Here is an 18254-nt window from a genome sequence, read left to right as displayed (position 1 = left end):
CTAATGATGGGTTCTAGTTAAAATTCACATTCAGGTGTAGCTCTGCCCAGGTCTCCTCACAGCCAGGCACTGGGGTTAAACGGGAGACCTGGAAGAGTAATTTGCTGTAACTGTGTCAACAATCTGCTTCTCAGAACTTTGTCCTCCAGATAGAATTTTTTGAATATCTCACAGCTTTCTCACCACCTCGAACTGCACATTGATTGTCAAAGCCACTAACCACTCACTGTTGTTGCTCCACCTCTCAGCAGCCTTCTCTCTGGTTTTCATACCACAGGTCAGCTGTGCAACTGATGAGTTCAATAAATTCCCCTTGAAATTGGTGGCCAATACCCATCCCTTCACTCTGAAGGCATGTTTGTCCTAATATGACATCATCATTATAAATAAGACTGGGCAGCCCTTTAAAAAGCGGGGTAGATTAAGAAGTCTTGCCCATTGCAAGGCCCTGGAGGCTTCATTCTTAATTGGAAGTGTTTGGTTCCTGGGGTCAAAGCCAAACCCTGCATTGGGCATTGGGATTCCTGTGCTCAGGAGGGGAGATCAGGGTCTCCCGGTGAGGGATTTGGACCTGGGGAACAAGGAATTGCTGGCAGCCAGGATGCTTTGAGCTTGGGCTGGCCAGGAGTGAGGGGCAGGAACAGGCTGTGCTCTGCATCCTGCTGCAAACCCACAAGCAAGCTCGGGACCCTGAACTCTTTCACAGAGGCCATCAGAAAGCACCTCTTTTCTTGGTAAAAGTCTTTCCCAGCTTTCTTCCCCTGTCCCTGCCTTCTCTGCTCCCTGATTTGTAGCTAGAGTCATGGTGTTTATGGGACAGAAACAGAAATGCAAGGAAGAACATGAATATCAGGATAGTGTAAGCGGCATCATCTGGGAGCAGGAAGAGCTGGATCATAGTCCAGGCTCCCAGGTCCTTTTATTTTGTGTGAAAGAGACTCTAGAAATCAATGTGAACTGAACATGCTTGGAGTTTTCTGCAGCATGGAGTCCTTTGCTGCTCTGGGCATTCTACAGACAGTGAGGTGTTCTTGTATCCTGGTGCTGATAGCAACCTGTCACACAGATTTCTAAGGCTAAAATGAAATAAAATCTTTATTTTTGTGAGACCAATCTGAGACAGTTTGAGCTTGATTTTGGTTTTCCAGAGATGTGACAAAGCTACAGCTATTTCCAGCTTTTTACAGGGGAGTGCTGGAATTCCGCTTTGTGCAGCTTCCACCTCCTGCATTTTTGAAATCAGGCAAAATGAAAAATGAGATGCCCAAGCCTCATGGCTGCTTTTCAAAAATTTTGGGGTTTTCCAATCTGTCATTCCCATCCTCATAAAACTGAGCATGCAGTTTCATTGCTTTATACCAGGTTAGGTACTCTACCTCAAAAAACAGCTGTGTCACATCCATACCCCCCCACCCAAATGTGACTTGGTGACTCTCTTGTCTTTGACAGGCTTTGAACTCGATTCTCTAAATGCTAAATCGGTGTCTGCTATCATGTGACAGAATCAATCTCTGTAGCTGGCAAATCTTCATCCTTTAAAATATTCTAACACAGGCAAAACCCCATCCCGGACCTCCCACTGCTGTTAATGAGGATGGTGTGAACAGGGTGACTGTCATGATGTGATGCAACAGAGCACTTGTGGATTAACTCTGCATACATCATGTATTTCCACACATAATAGACACCTGTTCCAGAACTGCCAGCTCTCACCTTCTTTGCTTTGTCACTTGTGAGAGATGAACACAGCAGCTGAAAATTAATTGCTTCACTTGCCCTGCCACCGGAGAAGAGGGAAACCCCTCACCGAACGCGTCCTTTGTAAGCATAATTTTTGTATGAAGTGGTTTCTGCCGGGAAGGGTAGGAGAATATTTTGCAAAATTAATCGGAAATACAAATTTCTGTCTAAGAGGGGAGTCTGTTTCAGTTAATGCTGATGTCAGTCTCCAGTAACTCCCCAAAAGTCTGCAGCTGTAATTCAAGCTAGCACCCATATGAGTAAAGACACACCTGAATCCGGTTTTCTGGAATTTCTGATTGGGCCCAGCTCATTCTCAGCTCTCACTATTTCTTAAAAAAGTAATTCTTCCTTTGGAATCAGCAGCTAAAAGTTTTAGCAAAACCCACACATGCTGGGTGACAGATCAGAACAAGAGCAGAAGACATCTAACTTTGTCATGAATCTCCCTACATACACTGGAATTTGGCCAGGAATTAACAATCTGCATCAGTGCAAAATGCCCCAGTAGCTTCCATTTTCTTGCCCAGTCAGTAACCTTGAACTAAAAGCTGGATTTACATGCCTGCTTGTAACAGTAGGGGCCAATTTTATTTGGGTAACTTCATTGATTTCAAGGGAATTGTTTCTGATTTGTACTAGAGTAAGTGGGAGCAGATTTAGGTTCTTTAATGTTCTTCCAGTTTAGCTCTTGGAATAACTTATATTTCATTATTATGTGTTTATGTAATTAGTGCAATTATATCAAATTATATAATTGGTACAATTACTTGGACTCATGTAACCACTGCATATAGCATTCCATACTGTAAAATCTTTTACTCTGAAAAAAAAAACAAAAAAGAAAAAACAACCCAACAAACCAGTCAATATTACATGGGAATCTTAATTTGTTTTTAAATTCCAGTATCAAATTTAAGGCCTGACCACATGCAAGGAACTTCTGGTTCACATCAGTGGAATCTCTGAGCAGGCAGCTTGCAGCCTTCACCATAGATATTGCGTTTTTAATCTGATTTGGCCAATTCAATTCAACAGAGGCCCTCCTGGAATGTGTGCAGCTCTAACCAGCCTTCCTTGTACAAAGCAGAGACGTCAAGCTTTTACACACACACATATCCACTGCATGACCTGAGAGATCTCGAAGCCATCAGAGCCCTGAGATATGTGCACAGCTTTTTAATACTTGATCAGATTTACTGTCTTTGTGATCTGCCATTGAGAATTTTAAACCAATATTTTGTTAAATTCATAGATTCTCAGTTTTTGGTAATTGAAACTGTTTTGTTCTCCCCACCACCATAATTTGCTTTCAGGCTACATTGTTGTGAAATCTTGGAAGTAGAGGGTTCTGCTGTATCTGTTGTGGGCAGAGGAAAGTTATTCTGCCCCTGTACTCCACTCTGGTGAGGCCCTACCTGCAGTCTGCATCCAGCTCTGGAGCCCCTAGTATAAGAAGGACATGGACTTGTTGAAGAATCCTGAGGAGGGTCACAAAAATGATCAGAGGGCTGGAATACCTCTCCTGTGAAGAGAGACTGAGAGAGCTGGGGTTGTTCAGACTGCAGAAGAGAAGGTTTACAGTGCCTAAAATGGCCTACAAGAGAGTTGGAGAGGGACTTTTTACAAGGGCATTTAGTGATAGCCAAAGAGTGATGGCTTTAATCTGAATGAGGATAGGCTTAGATGAGCTGTAAGGCACAAATTCTTTATTGTGAGGGTGGTGAGGTAGTGGAACAGGTTGCCCAGTGATGTTCGGGATGCCTCATCCTTGGAAGTGTTCAAGGCCAGATTAATGGGACTTTGAGCAACCTGGTCTAGGGGAAGATATCCCTACCCATATCAGGGGGCTTGGAACTAAATGATCTTTAAAGTCCCTTCCAAACCAAACCATTCTATGAGTCCATGAAAGTCAAAGGAAACACATCCAGCAAAAAAGGAAAAAAAGGTAAGAAGGAAACTGATTTGATTTCCCTAGGTCAGACCAAGGAAGACCCAGGTGAAAGCTATGACTGAAGATGCACCTCTCCTCAGAAAAGATCAGCCCTCACAGGTTCTGTGCATTTGTAGTTCTGCCCTGGCCCAAATGCAATCATTGAACCTAACCGCCAGCGCACAGGCCCCAGGGGAGGCACTTCTCTACCTAAGGACACCTCCACAGAATCTGTGTACTACTGCTCTTTCTCATTTTGGACCTGCTTTTGAAGAGGGTTCACCTTTCTGTGTGTTCTCCTGCAGTCTGGCCTTTGAAATCAGGCTACAGCACAGCCATTTTAGGGCTGCAGCTCGTGCTGCCTCACTGCCTTCCTCCAGCTGGTAAGTGTGCTCAGTGCCTGTTATTTTTATCTTGAGCTTTTGCTTTGTTTTTGAGGATAATTACACATTATTGCTGCAATATGTTATAATAAGTGCTATGAAGATGACTATTGTATCCAAGGGGAAAGAAGATGTGGCTGGGGAGCAAACTTAAACCTATGTGTCAGCAAAACAAACACGTTGTGTTTGGGCTGTGTCAGTCAAGTGGCACCAAAGTGGCGTTTAGGTTTTGCCTAAGTGGAGGCTGCTGGACTCATCTCGCCCCTCTTCACTTTGCTGGCTGGAGTGGCTCGTGCCCGTTTCTGTAGAGGAGTTTGTGAGGAGCTGTGGAAGAGCTGCAGCAGCTGCACTTTCCTGCAGCTGGAGCAGAGCTACTCACCCGGTGATGGGGGAGCTGGTCCAGGGCAGTGCAGCAGGAGTGAGGTAGGAGAGTTGGGTGCTTTATCCATTTGAAGATAAAGGGTTATAAATAATACTGCATCTGGCTTCTGTGAGCTGAAGCAGACTGGGCTCTTGGACTTTTGGACCCCCACGTGCCATATCCTATTCACTGTATCCTCTGCAATCTCATTTGGTCTCATATGGCCTGGTTTTGTGTCAGATTTTGGAACTGATCCTCAGCTGTTGGGACTCCAAGGTTATCAAAAATGAGGACTTTATAAATTAAGGCCTTGGGCTCTTGTGAAAGGAAACAAACAATGTTATCTGTCTTAATGAGAGTCGTGTATGTGTATTTTGTATCCAATTGTGTGCATTATCTTTAGCAGTGATACTTCTTAAGACCATATAATTTATGAGGTGGTTATCAGTGACTCATAAGTATTTATTTATGCCTTACATGCATTGTGTATGCTTGGCTTGATCAGGGTGGTATGTTTGCATGGGTGAGCACCATTTCACCTGTAAACACACAGACAAGAAACACAAGGCTTTATCCAAGCAAATTGTCTTCTGCCATGTTAATGCTCCTGTAATACAATTTATTTTGGGGGATCCTGATAAGAGATTGGAGGTAATGCAGTGTAGCTACTGACTATTTTGAGTAGATTTCTTGTCTCTTGTGTACCTGATTCTTGGTAATTAAGCTGTCTTGCATTCAGTATGAGGTATGTAGGTGTCCTTGTGATGGCTGAAGAGAGGCAGCCTGTTCTCAGATGTGGCTCTGCTCTAGCCTGCTCCACATCCATGAGAGTGCAGCAAACCACTTTTGCTCAACTTGTGTTTTGAAATAGTTCAGAAACTGGTTTGGTCTTTAGCACAGTTTGGAGCAACCTTGAGGCTACCTTTAGGACAGCTGCCAGGGGTCCCCAGTGTGAAAGTTGAGGTAGGGCTGGAATACCATAGTGCCCTGACCACTTGCCTTGTATTTGGCCATGCTTCCTATACTGGGAGCTTTTGGGTGGCACTTGAGCAGAGTGGAACCCATCTAAGTCTCTGTGCTGAGTGTTTCTTATTAAGTACGTGATAGGCATAGAGATGCAGGATTTAAACCAGCCCTGTTTCTTTTAGCTGTGTACCACAGTGGTTGAATCACTGTGTTAACAGTGCGTGACAATGAATCAAGCCCTATATTTCATTTTATGGGTGGGTTCCACTTATTTTGTTCTCATTTTCTCCTCCCGTCCTTTTGACAATTTAGACATGTGCGTCTTGGAGAACATTGCTCCTAGGCTGTACCCCCTTGAATGGGGTTACTGCATCAAACAGGGAAAGTAATGCTGTGTTTAAGTTCTGCCCTAAATTAAAGCTTTTTCTACTTTGCATGCTGCAAATAGACTTTTAATTATGGGGAGCACATGCTGTAAATGCACTCCAGGATTTGATTCCATCCTTTGTTTGTTAAGCTTGTGGATGTGCCAGCTCTCAGAGTAATCTTTTTCTTCAACATCACCAGTTACCATCCTGTTAGCAGATAAAGCAACAAAAGGAATGGCAAACCAGTCCTTGTGCTGATGGCCAGCAGTTTGCTGTCTCCGGTAGACTTTCTTGAGGTGATATTGAATGTTAAAACAATTCAGATGTACTCTGTTATTTGCTGGGTTTAAAAAGCTGTTGATGGTAATGTAGGGCCAGATCCAGTTATTCACACCTGTGGAAAGCAGGTTCAAAATCCTACGAATTTGGAATTCCCCAGTCAATTACAGTCAAAAGCAGACTTCAAAACTGTACAGAGCAAAGCCTGTAGTACTTTTGGTGCAATATCAGAGCCTTAGCCGAAGGTGCTATTACTCCATGAGCTGTTCAGTTGCACTCATTTGCACCAGGTGTGAGTTTATCATGTTGGCTTGTAGACAAACCCCTTGCTTTAGATCAGTCAGCAGTCAGGCTCCTGGTGCTCTGTGTATTTCTGTAGCTGGTGATAGCTATTGTTCTTTTCTGCACTATGTTCACGGCATCAGGCATTATGACTCATGTCATAACACCATTGTGAGCCATTTGTTTAATAATGCAGCATCCGTGTTGTATCACTCTAGCAATGTTCTTAATTCTTTCCATTATTAACATCTGTTTTGAAGTGTTTATACTTGTAATTTAGCTTTTCAAATTCTCACTGGATATAAGCTGGTGCAAAAGGAAAATGTTAATAAACACATCTAAGAGAATCTGATACTTTATTTGCTATACCTGATCAGAAAACCAAGAAGCATATTTGTTTAGGACTTTTTTTGGTTTGCAATAAATGGTTATGCAGGTTTCTTCAACACCTACAAAGGAAAATGCAGGTGCTACTTTTTTTCTGTTTTTGTTTTTTTACTCCTGTCAGACTAGTTGGATTTTAATTATTAATAGTATCTTTTAATTTGACAAAGCAGATGCTATAAAAAAAGTTAGCTTGCCTTTTTCCAGTCGGGAAAATTAGTAATTTGTTAGAGTGGTGGCATTTTAGACAGGGCTGTATCTACATCCTATCCGTAGATCTTTGAAGCTGTTTGTGCATCACTGGCACTGTGCAGAATGTGAAGAACCTCTGTGGGTCCTTCCTTTCTGTCTACCAGCAAAAGAGTGGAGAGATCCAGCAAATATTTGGGCAGCAGATCTTCTGTTGAAGCTGTTAAGAGTAGAAATGCTTAACCTATAAACAATTTGGGGTCAGGAAACTTCTGAAAAGTTCTTTGTTGCTGTTGTTCTGTTGTTTTGTTGTTGTGGTTTTTTGTTTTTTTTTTCCTGATTGGCTTAGCTTCTGGCAATGTTGTCATACAATGACAACTCAGTGGTGTCTTTCTGGAAAACAGAAAAGTTCTGGAACATAAATGTAGTTCTCTTCTATTAGGCTGCGATGTCTGCAGTGACCCTTTATTGGGGCTCTGAGTAAATCTTACCATAATTGATAGAAACAGCTTTAAAAGAAAAGCAAAACAGATCATGAAGAAAAGAAAGAGCTGATAAAGCTTCTAGCATCAAGAGTGTGCATGTTGAAACACTCTCTAATTATATATTTATCCAATCCAGTTAATACTACAGAGCTTGCAAAAAAAGCCCCATAATTAGGGGTTATGAAAATGTCTACATAGCAATAATATGGCACCTAAATATAGCATCTTTCCTCCTGAAGCACTTTACATCATTTGAGAACCATGGACTCAATTCACAGCTGGCATTCACAGGTGCAACCTTATTGATTTCAATGGAATAGTGCCATTTTTACCAGGGATGAATTTTGTCATAAATGGGAGTTTTATCTTAGGGGCTTATAGGGCTGCCCATCACAATAGTATCTGCATATCTTTTACATCAAATTAGCTGGCAATAGCAAAACCTTTAGCAGACTTCACAAAGTCTCTGCCACATCTGCCTTCTTATCCCGCAGAAATCTTTTCTTGGGCTAAACTCTCTCATATTTTGTGTCTTTTGGGGATGGGGAGAGAAGAACAGCTGATGGTAGTGAAGATGTACAGTGCTTTTTTTGTGGGTAATGTGACCATGGGTTTCATTCAATGTTTCTGCTGGAAGCTGAATTCACAGTTGTAGTTTCTGGATTGAGAATATCAGGACTTTGGGACTTGAGCACCCCTAGAGCTCAAACACATGATCCTGTGACTGTAGCAGGACCTGAATTATGTATTGGTCATGGTGCCCATTACTGATGAAATGACTGCTACATACATACAGTTTAAAAAAATTGTAACGTGAGCTTTGTCCAATACCTGGTGAAGTCACTGGGACTAAGGCTCAATGCACCATAGTCCCGTGTCATAATATGCCCTGCAGATTTTGGTCTACTTCTCTGCCACTTTGCAGATTATAAAAGTAACTACAAACCTGTCACCTACTTCCCTTTAATATGGGAAAGATGGTGTTTCCAGAGTGTGAAGTAAAAAGGTGTATTGGGAGCTTAGAAGGAAAGAAAAATAGTTGGGTTATACTTCAGTTGTATTTGCCACAGCCTTCCGTGTGAGAAAAATTTGATTAGGCTGAAACTCGTCAGCTTGAAGATGAGATGTTGGTGGGGTAGGAGTGAATGCTTCAAGTCAGAAGGTGGGCAGTGATTGTTTGTTCTGTGGCAGTGTATCAATTAAAATCATTAAATGAAACTAGAAGGAGCCAGGCTCAAAGCAAACAAAAAGATGTTCTCCATGCAACTGGTAGTGGACACAAGGAATTCACTGCCAAAGGTGGTTGTGGAGGCTAAAAGCTTATTAGAGTTCAAAGGATGACTGGACAAGTTTGTGTAAAGAAATGCATGGAGGATTACTAAGTAGCTAGAAACCACATCTGGCTTAGGAAATACCTTGATCTGAAAATAGCTGGAGGCTAGCAGAAATGTGAGGGAAATAGCATAAGTGGTTCCCTTGCTTCTGCTGCTTTCTGGCTTGCTCCAGGAGCCAGCTATAGGAGACTTGATGCTTGGCTAGATGGGCTGGTATGGCCATTCTTCTGTTCGTACTTGATGTGACAGCTCTGCCCCTGCAGGTTGCTGCAGCAGGCACATGTGGGTCAGTGCTCTTAGAGGTGTTGTATGTTCCAGTTCTCCTCCATTTGTGATTGATAAACTTGGTCCCATGTTGCCTGTGAAGGTCTGGGTTCGGAGTCTCTGTGAAATGCATCTGGATGGTGTTTTATGTTGGAATACCTGCTTAGTGTGAATGGAAAGGCAAAATTGTGGAGTACTGAAAATCAGTCCTGTTTCCTGTAATAACTGATTTTCCTTTGAGACTTCTTCTCCAAAACTTTATAAGACAGACCCTGTGTAGCTCTGAAAGGATTGAGGAGCTATATAGTTTTATTGTGAAAGAGAATAAATTATATTGAGCAACTCCTACACACACATACGGAAGAAAAAATTTCACCTCCTCCCATAATATCAGATTGTTGATATTCCCTGCATAGAACTGTAGGGAATAAACAAATGCATTCATTAACATTTACCCAGTAAGGTGAACTGAGGACAGAATATCAGTCCAGATATCCAGGCTTATCTCTGAATTTCCTGGATTTTATGGGTTTAAGTCTGACTCTGAACAGGTCTTAAGGGCATTTTCTTGGTGGATTAGAAGGATCTGTGTTTGGACGGTCCCATCTATAGTACCTATGGGATTGCACAAAGCCCTAGTTTTACTATTTGTATCTGTTTTAAAATCCTGCTATTCATTTGCCTGAGTCAAACAGCTTTCCAACTAGAATTAGAGTTGGGGACATAGCACGAGGAGAGTACACATCTGGAAAGAGCTCGAAAGACTCAACCAGTGTTTCACAGACAATGTTGGAAAACAAACAAAAACCTTTCTGAAAATGTGGTCTGCAGATGGATCTTTATATTCTCTTCCCCATTATTTTAACGGGGAAAATTCATCTTTAACAGGCATTCAGCACAAAAACAGCAGGAAAAGGGCTCAATGGGAGTAATTTTCCAGGATATCTTTCTGTCTGGGTCTGAGAAAAAATTCTCCTATGCCAAGAGACTCCATTCCTCATGGGGTGGCTGCAGTGTCGGAAATGTCATCATCAGTGTCTTCTGCTGAAACAGTGCTGGGTGAAGCTGTAAATTTCCTCAGGATATCTCTCCAGTAGCTGGTATGGGGCTCTGCTGTGGGCTCGCCCAGTTTGCCACAGAAAGCGTCGCATGGCTCGGGCGGCCAATCCCAGCTCCAAAGATGGTGTGCTTGTTGCAAGCTCGTGCCAAGCCATCTGTAAGATTTGTCAGATAAATGTGACTAGCGAAGTGGCACTCGTGAGCAGATGAAGGGAAATTCCCTAGGGGATTCTTTATTCGTTCATCATTAGCAGGAGAGGCAGTGGGAAAATTCATTGTTTAGCTGTTCAAAACACTGGTGAACATTTGATACTAAATAATCTTTAAATCTTTGTCGGGGGATGTCAATCGTGTCTTGAGCAGCCCAGACTGTGCGGGAGGTGGAGTATCATGTTCTGCATGTCGCGCTCACCTTCAAGAAGGATACAGATACCGCAATTCCTCAATTTTGTATTTCACCTCAAAACCACCTCCCCTCCCTCAGGTAGCTTTATTTAAAATGAGCTGAGGCATGGAACAGCCTAGAGGTGCATTACTGCTGTTTACCTGTGTGTGTCCCTGATCCTAAATGGAAAATGAAATCTGTCCCTGCTGTGAGAAGGTACTGCCCATTTGCTAAATGAAACTGGCTTGCAGGCTTTTTTGGTGGCAGCTTTGCAGTGAGGACTAAATCTCATTTGTTCCAGTCAGGAGGCTGACTTAGATGTGATGTTTCATAGAGTAAACTTACTGGGCTCTGCCACTGGTATTTTGTGAACTAAAGTGGGCCCACTCTCCATGCTGATGAAAAACGTCACCTGTCTCACATGTTCTCTGTAGAACTCCTTTTGTGCAACTCACTTTGCTCTACCAAAGGGATTTTTTTTAGTCTTAGAAGTGATTAAGCTCCTAGCCAAAATATTTTAGACAAAGCCCTAGGTTCTTTAACATTTTTATGGTGGAACCAGGATGCTTTATGACATCTGTATGCTGACAAGGGTATACGTAGCACAATGTATTCTGCTTTCATTGTTATCAGCCCTATTATTCATTCCAATTCTATGTACACTTACATTTAAACAGGAGCTTGGAAATTAATGGACATATCATCTGCTTGAAAGATACAAAGTTGTAGTTGCACTCATTGAGGTATTTTCCTCCCAAAGAGGATTTGGAGAGGGTACTAAGCTGGTGTTTGGGGAGTAGGAGAGGGGGTTGCAGGATCCGACTGAGAACACTCTGATTCTGTGAGATTCTCAGTTCCACAAACTCTACCATGGCTGGAGAGCAGCACAGGTTTCATCTTCAGGGAGGCTGACTTAGTGGAGAGCTGGTGAAGAGCATGTGGGGAGAAAGGTGGTCTTCTACTGAACCCCATAAGACCATTCCCCCAAAGGCTTGCTGGTGTAAGGTACTGTAAAAGATTAAGATTCCATCACTTCTTCCCGTAAGTCAAGATGAAAATCAATAACAAACAATCCATAACACCGTTGTACCACAGTAAGGGTCCCATATCCACATTCAGCATCTTCACTGTGTGAGCAGATTTGAAAAAGCTGAACCCCTTTGCAGCTCCACTTGGCTTGAGGGAGACATGAAGCAGCATCTGACTTTAAATGGTATGTGAAATGTAAAGGCTATCACTAAATCTTGATGAGTGAATAGGTAGTTTTTCAAATGCAGCAGGTCTCATCAGTGAAAAATTTGTGAATTTGAGTTGAATGGAGTGAATAGCTAGAAAAATGCTCTAGACCTTGCTTCAGTTTTTTCTGTAAATAGATGAACTTCTGTTGACTCCAATACAATTGTCATTGCTTGCTCGCATGACATCGGTCTTCTTTATTACAAAAGAAAAAGTCACCTCACAAGAGACCTTTGATGTTTTAATGTGTCCTGGCATATCGATGGATACATCCAGTGGAGAAGAACAATCTGGGACACTTGGTCTGCATTTGTGCTTTGCTGGAGATTTGCTATGTAACCTCGAGCAAATCTATTAATCTCCCAGTACCTCAATTCCCCAAATGCAAAATGGAGATAATAAAACATAACTCCCTTAGCAGGGTAAACACATTAAAAAATGCACTTAAAAGCAGTTGGGTACTAGGTTAATGGAGACCTATATCTTGTGGGGAAGATTTGTTGTATTATAAATAATACATCTTCACAATTATTCCACTTAGTCTGCCTTGAAGCCTTCAAAGACATACCACGCAAATGTTTACTGGCAGCATGTTTCCCCCCTTTTATTGGCCAACAACATGTTTAGACCAGACTTTGCTGTGGCAAAGTATTTCAGCACATTGCACATGGCAAATGGCTCTTTTACTGTAAAAGTAGATTTTAATTTCTTTTAGAGAATACCCCAAATAATGCTGTACTCAGCAAAGGCCTGTGCACCTGGAATAGCTGTCTCTGAGCAGATTTTCCTTGCAAAATGTTCAGCATGCTTCTGCCTAGAGCTTTCAACAGAAACGGAGAATGAAGGAGATGTGGTGGGTACCAAGGACAAACTCTTTAAGGGTGAGTTAACTTTGCAGACCACCTGAAAGAACTTGGGTATGTCTCAAGTCAGCTAAGCAGTGCTGGTGCCAGAATGTCCCAGACAAAAAGGCCAGTGTTGCAGAGCATGGTTGAATTGCCTAGGGTACAAAGTGGGGGTCTGGGGGACTCCACTGCAGTGTTAGCGCACAGGAGCTATTCAAGCCTTTAGACCACCCACTGTTTTAGCAGTGTTACTTAGCTTCCCTGGACTCTGTAATTGCTCTTGTCACATTACTGAGGATAATGTAGAAATATTGCAAGCATTTGCCTTGAACTTGAGTGTTGAAGCTTATGTAAGGGGGAAAAAAAAGCTACACAGAATGAAATGAAGGGTGGGATTCTTATCCCACTTCTTGTTTTACACTGGTTTTCCCACTGGAGTAATTCCTCTTTAACGATGTAATATGTTTAGAAGAAGACCTCTGTATGACTGTGAAACATCTTTGCCTGCCTGAAATAGGGGTGTTATGAGGGTATTTTGAGGAAAGCAGAATTGGCATGGAATTGGCATTTGTTTCAGTTCAGATAAGATTTTTTTTTTTTCCCCCTGATACAGTGAAAGGCCAGTGTGGTGTGAAGAAGAGGGAAAGCTTTGTTTCTGTGATCAGGACATCAAATAGAGAATTGCATTTTCTCAGGTGCCCTTCTTGTGGGGATGCTCCCTAAGAGATGAGGATGGCAGAGGTGTGCTGTCACACCCTACCTCAGGCTGCTGGAGATGGGGAGCTGGATTTGCTAGTGTGAGACCTGTCATGTACCTGCTTCCCATATGGGGGGGGGCTGGTGTAATAAACCTGTGGTAGCTGTGGTGATGCAGTTAATCCCAGGTCTGTGTCTGCTGCAGAGTTTGGGAGGTGTCATGAGAAAGGCTAGGTACCAGGAGAGTTTGCTTTTAACCTCTGCCCCAAAGTACAGGAACTATGGAATTGAGGGGGTTTTTTGATACCTGCAGTGTAATGCTTTTGGGTAAGAGGCACCATAGAAGAATAGCAGCAGTGCAAAAATATGAAGGACCCTAAGAAGAATACCCTGAAATAAGGAATAGATGAGAGGAAAGGTAGCCCTGCAGAGGAGCTTCCACACTTGCCAGTAGCCCCTGACAATTCTCCTGATCTGCTGCTAACAGAAACCACACCAAATGTTTACTTAACCTCTGGCAAGCATCTATTCATTGGGTAAGACTAAAATGTTGATCTCATGCTTGGGAGGAGCTTGGGAACAGCGAGTACACGCCACTTGACTGTGCTTCAGGCACGGCTGGCCAGTCCCTCCAGCAGGTGATGCTGGGCACACTGGGAGTGCTCCTGGTCCCTCTCAGGCTGTGTGCAGCAGTGAGCACAGCTCTGAGCCTCTCTGCGGCCTGGTCTGCATGGCCTGTGTCAGAGGAACCTGAAAGAGGGCTGAGCTTTGATTGTGTTTGACCCCTAAACAGTATGCTATCACTAAGAAGGTAGCATTAATTTGTGGGTACCCATGTGTGCTGCTTGGATGGCACCTCCAGTTGCACACTTCATTAATGTTTATTCCACAGCAAAGCCCAAAGCAGCCGAACCGTTGTTCTGTAATAAGGCAAAGAGATGTATCTTCATTATTTTCATTGTGCATTGTGGAGAGGCCCACAAAGAGAAGCTAGGTAGGAGTAGATACCTGATGATTGATCTCCCAGTGATGCTATACTGAAGGTCAATTTTTTTTCATATTGCATGACTGCTCCTGTTGGTGCTATATGCCCTAATGAAAAGCATTTATTTTGATTCTGTATCTTGGGTGTCCTACCATATCTTGATGCCTAGAGTCCACAGGTTAACTAATTCTGTTTTATTAGAAAATATTTCAAATTACTCTAGATATTAATTTGGTGATATCATGACTGTACTCTGTATTGTGATTCAGATTACCTGCTTTAGTAGCATCTTGTCCTTTCTCCCTGATTTTAACTGTGTTTGGGACATGAAACTATGTAATGCAGGGTCACTTATTCTTCTGTCTTGTGATCATCTGTTACCTAGACTAGCAGACAACAAAGAAAAAAATGGTAGTGCCAATCTATGAGGTGTCACTATTTATGTATAGCACCTAGCACAGTTGGGAGTATATATTATCGACATTGCTGTGGTGTGAAGGGACCTTAATGCTCCAGGCATTACACAGGCAGACAACAAAATATGTTGCTTCCCCAAAGAGCTTATGAACAAAATGTAGTTAATGATCAATTGATCTTTGCAGCAGAATTCTGCAGAACACCACTGAATCAAAGCTGCATAAAGCAGTGACACACCCAATGGCACATGATTATCTTGTGCAGAGGCTGAGGGAGGGCTGTATGTCAGACTCCTTGGGAAGCACCTGCATGCACTACTTTGTGTCAATAGGAGGACTTAGAATGATGAAGTTAAGGCCTAGCTAAAGGCCAATGGATCAGACAAGAAGGGATGACTGAAAATGTGTGAGTTTGCAAGAATCACTTCAGAGAAGGCTAAAAGGGTATTTTTACCCATGCTGAGATTTGTTACACACAAAGACAAGCCAGCCAGAGGCTGACACTTCTCGGCTGAACCAGGCAGAGGCTGCTGGAGAAGCTGCCTTGGTAGGGCTGGGTGTACCTGTTGTGCCATCACCTGTGGCACACGAGGAGAGGCACTGAAGACCCAAGCAATGCTTCTTAGAAACTGGCACTGTGGAGAGACAGGGTAGGAGGAAGGGGATAATGAGCTGGAAATTGTTAAAGAGGTCTAGTGTCAAGGCTTTCAGAAGAAAACACAGATCTGCTGTTCTGCAGGTGTTGATGACTGCTCAAGGCTGAGGATGGGAAGACTGAAACTCATGCTTCCATACGGAACATGCTACAAGCCTCAAGCTTCTACCTTTTAGACCAGCAGAGCGTAGGAGAGTGTTGCAAGATGATGAAACCATACTCCATCTTTTCTTGCTTTTTTCAAGGGGAAAAAAATGATGCAATGGCATGGAAAGAAATGCATGGAGGCAAGGTTGAAGTAGTGTCAAAAACTAATGGAAAAGCGATGAAAATGCAGGAAGTAAGGTTCATCTGCCTTGGAGGAGCAAAGCTGGCCCTAGAAAAAATGGTAAAGAGGGGGAAAAAATTAAAATCCCAGTCACAATAATGTGAACAGGAGGCCTTTGGTGAAGATGTGGTGCAGGTGGCCAGCACCTAAGGAAAGGAATGCAATGGAGGTATAACCAGACAAAGGAAACTGAGTTAAAGTAGAAAGCACAGCTTGTGACTAAATTAAAACAAATATTTTGTATCTTGCTTTTTTTTTTCCCTCTCCCCCAGATTTTACACACAGCTATTGTAAGGGCTATAAAGTATTTTGAAAGGCGTTGTTGGAAAAAGTAGTAGTTTCAATATCAATGTATTGGTGATGATTTTAACTACTTGTTTTATGGCAGAATTTGGAGAATAGTTGAACATCCTTAACCTGCATTTCTAGTTTTAGCATAAATATGTGAAATTCTTTGTATGACTAGGACAGAATTTAACACTTAGGGGCATAGAAAGAAGGGTGTGCATACTAAAAATGCAGATTAAATAGATTCAATATGAATCAAATGGATTCAGATGTGAAATCTGCAAATGCAATCTACTGCAGTGTAAATAGTGTTTATTTCAAATTTTTATCCCAAGCTTGAACTGCACCTGAAAAAGCTTAGCCTAAATAGGAATATGAATCTGTACAAAACCTCTTGCCAGAGTTTAAAAAATAATTTCAACTTGAATTACTGCAGCTTTTAGTTATAAACATAAGATGTATTTTAGAGTGGAAACTGAACTCTGATTTCTGCTCTTCTAATTGAGCACATACACCAAAAGCCCACTGCTTATGGTATGAAAATCAGAGCAAGAGGGGCAGATGCAGAGCACAGCGGCACAGGATGGTAATGTTTTGTTCTTTGTCATGCAATATCCTACTGTAAAAACTGCAGATGAGGGGAGCCAAGAGAGGACTCTCTCAAGCCCTTGGAGAGCAGGTCAGGGGTGAAGTATTTATACTGTAGTGTTGGGGAACTGAGGTTTCACAGAATCAGAGAGGTTGGAAGGGAGTTCAGTGGATCACCTGGGCCATACCAGAGCACATGGCACAGTACTGGGTCCAGACAGTTCTGGAATATCTCCAGTGAGGGGAACTCCAAAGCTCTGGCCAATCTGTTCCAGTGCTCAGTCACTGCACAGTAAAGAAGTTCTTCCTTTTATTCAGGTGGAACTTCCTGTGCATCAGTTTCTACCCATTGCTCCTTGTCCTATTGCTTGGATCCATCCTCTGTCACCTTCTCTTACAGACTGTTAGTCTACAAATTGGTAAGATTCCCTGTCATTTTTTCCTCTCCCCACAGTGTGGAAAACCATGGCTAGAAACATCACCTTGGTCTGTGAAACGGGTTTTTTCCCCTCCCTTGCAGGCTGTGGAGGCTCAGATCTTTCCACTGCAAAGTGAAGAGCTGATAATCCTCTGCAGGGTCATCAGAGCTGCTGAGTTGTCAGACTTTGGCTGCTCCCTGTTTTCCCATGAGCACAAGTGCCCATTTTTCTTGCTTAAGGGGATGCTCTATTTGCACAGCCTTAATCAGCAGCATGTTATGGTTTTGGCCAGTGCAGTTTATGATGGTGACAAAGTACATTTATTTTTAATGTGGAATTGGCCCGTGCCTCATTGAACAATGTACAAATAAAAGATATGGAAATCAAAACTGGTTTGGCTTGCTGGCCAACATAGACAAGAATAAAAAAAGAAGAGGTGAACAATTCTAGCAGGTAATTCCCAGTCTTTGGTGGGTGCCTAAACTTCCACATGTCAGAAGGAGAGAGAGCAAGACTTTCCCTAGCAGCACTGCATGCATTTGGGAATGACGATTATGACTTGGAAACATTAATTCTCATACAAGATGTTCTTCTTTGACATTCTGGTTTTATGAATATTAAAATCTTTATCATCTGGTCAACAACTCCTGCTACTCATTTTGGAAAAAGCTGATATTTTCATGTTGTTCTCTAGGTGGGGATTACAGAAACACTGTTCCATGATCCTGCACAGGCAGGAGCACAAACAAAATAGGAAGCTGGACAGAGTCCTCTGCTATAATCAATCTTGCTCAAAACTTTAGGTGAAATAATAGGAATGTGATTAACCATTTTCAGGTCTGACCCTGCTGAAAAGCCTCTGAGAAAAAAATAAATATCTTGCTATGTGGGCAGTCTGCTTTCAGTATCTATCTCAGGGGAAGATTTCACTTGATGACAGAATTATTATTAAATCATGTATTTGATTGCAAAGAGTTACCTCAGACTTGAAACCCAACAGATAATAGGCTTTATATTGCTGATGAAATAAATAAATTTACATATATTATATATGAAGTAAATTAAATCAACAAAGGGAATCTACTAAATAGCTTTTCTATTTCACTTTCACAAACAAATGAAAAATAAAACATTTCCCAGTGTTTGGCTGACTGTAGTGACATCATGCTTGTTAAAGGGTTTAACTGCAGCAAAACAAATAGTTCAACTGCTCTGTCTCTGCTAGGGAGGAGAAGAACATCTTGGGTCCTAAATGTGCTTATGGACAGTACCCACAGGATACTATAGGGATCCTGAACCGAATTTGAGGCACATATCTGTAATACTAATAAAATCCCATTTTCACTTTTTTTTAATACCTGCTTTTCTGTTTCCAAGGTATATAAC

General features: G+C 42.2%; 1 long non-coding RNA gene across 1 annotated transcript; it reads left to right on the top strand.

The window, feature by feature from the left end:
* The first annotated feature begins 3832 nt into the window (after positions 1-3832).
* LOC148183839 (uncharacterized) lies at positions 3833-17372 on the top strand. The gene is made up of 4 exons (XR_015773128.1): positions 3833-4056; positions 15330-15633; positions 16768-16868; positions 16970-17372. It is a non-coding gene; the product is annotated as an uncharacterized LOC148183839 (long non-coding RNA).
* Positions 17373-18254: the final 882 nt, after the last annotated feature.

The sequence above is a fragment of the Pseudopodoces humilis genome, chromosome 8 (genome assembly GCF_049639895.1).
Source record: "Pseudopodoces humilis isolate 2021_Gansu_Grassland_sample_001 chromosome 8, ASM4963989v1, whole genome shotgun sequence".
Taxonomy (NCBI): domain Eukaryota; kingdom Metazoa; phylum Chordata; class Aves; order Passeriformes; family Paridae; genus Pseudopodoces; species Pseudopodoces humilis.
This window is presented reverse-complemented; position numbering and strand designations above follow the sequence as displayed.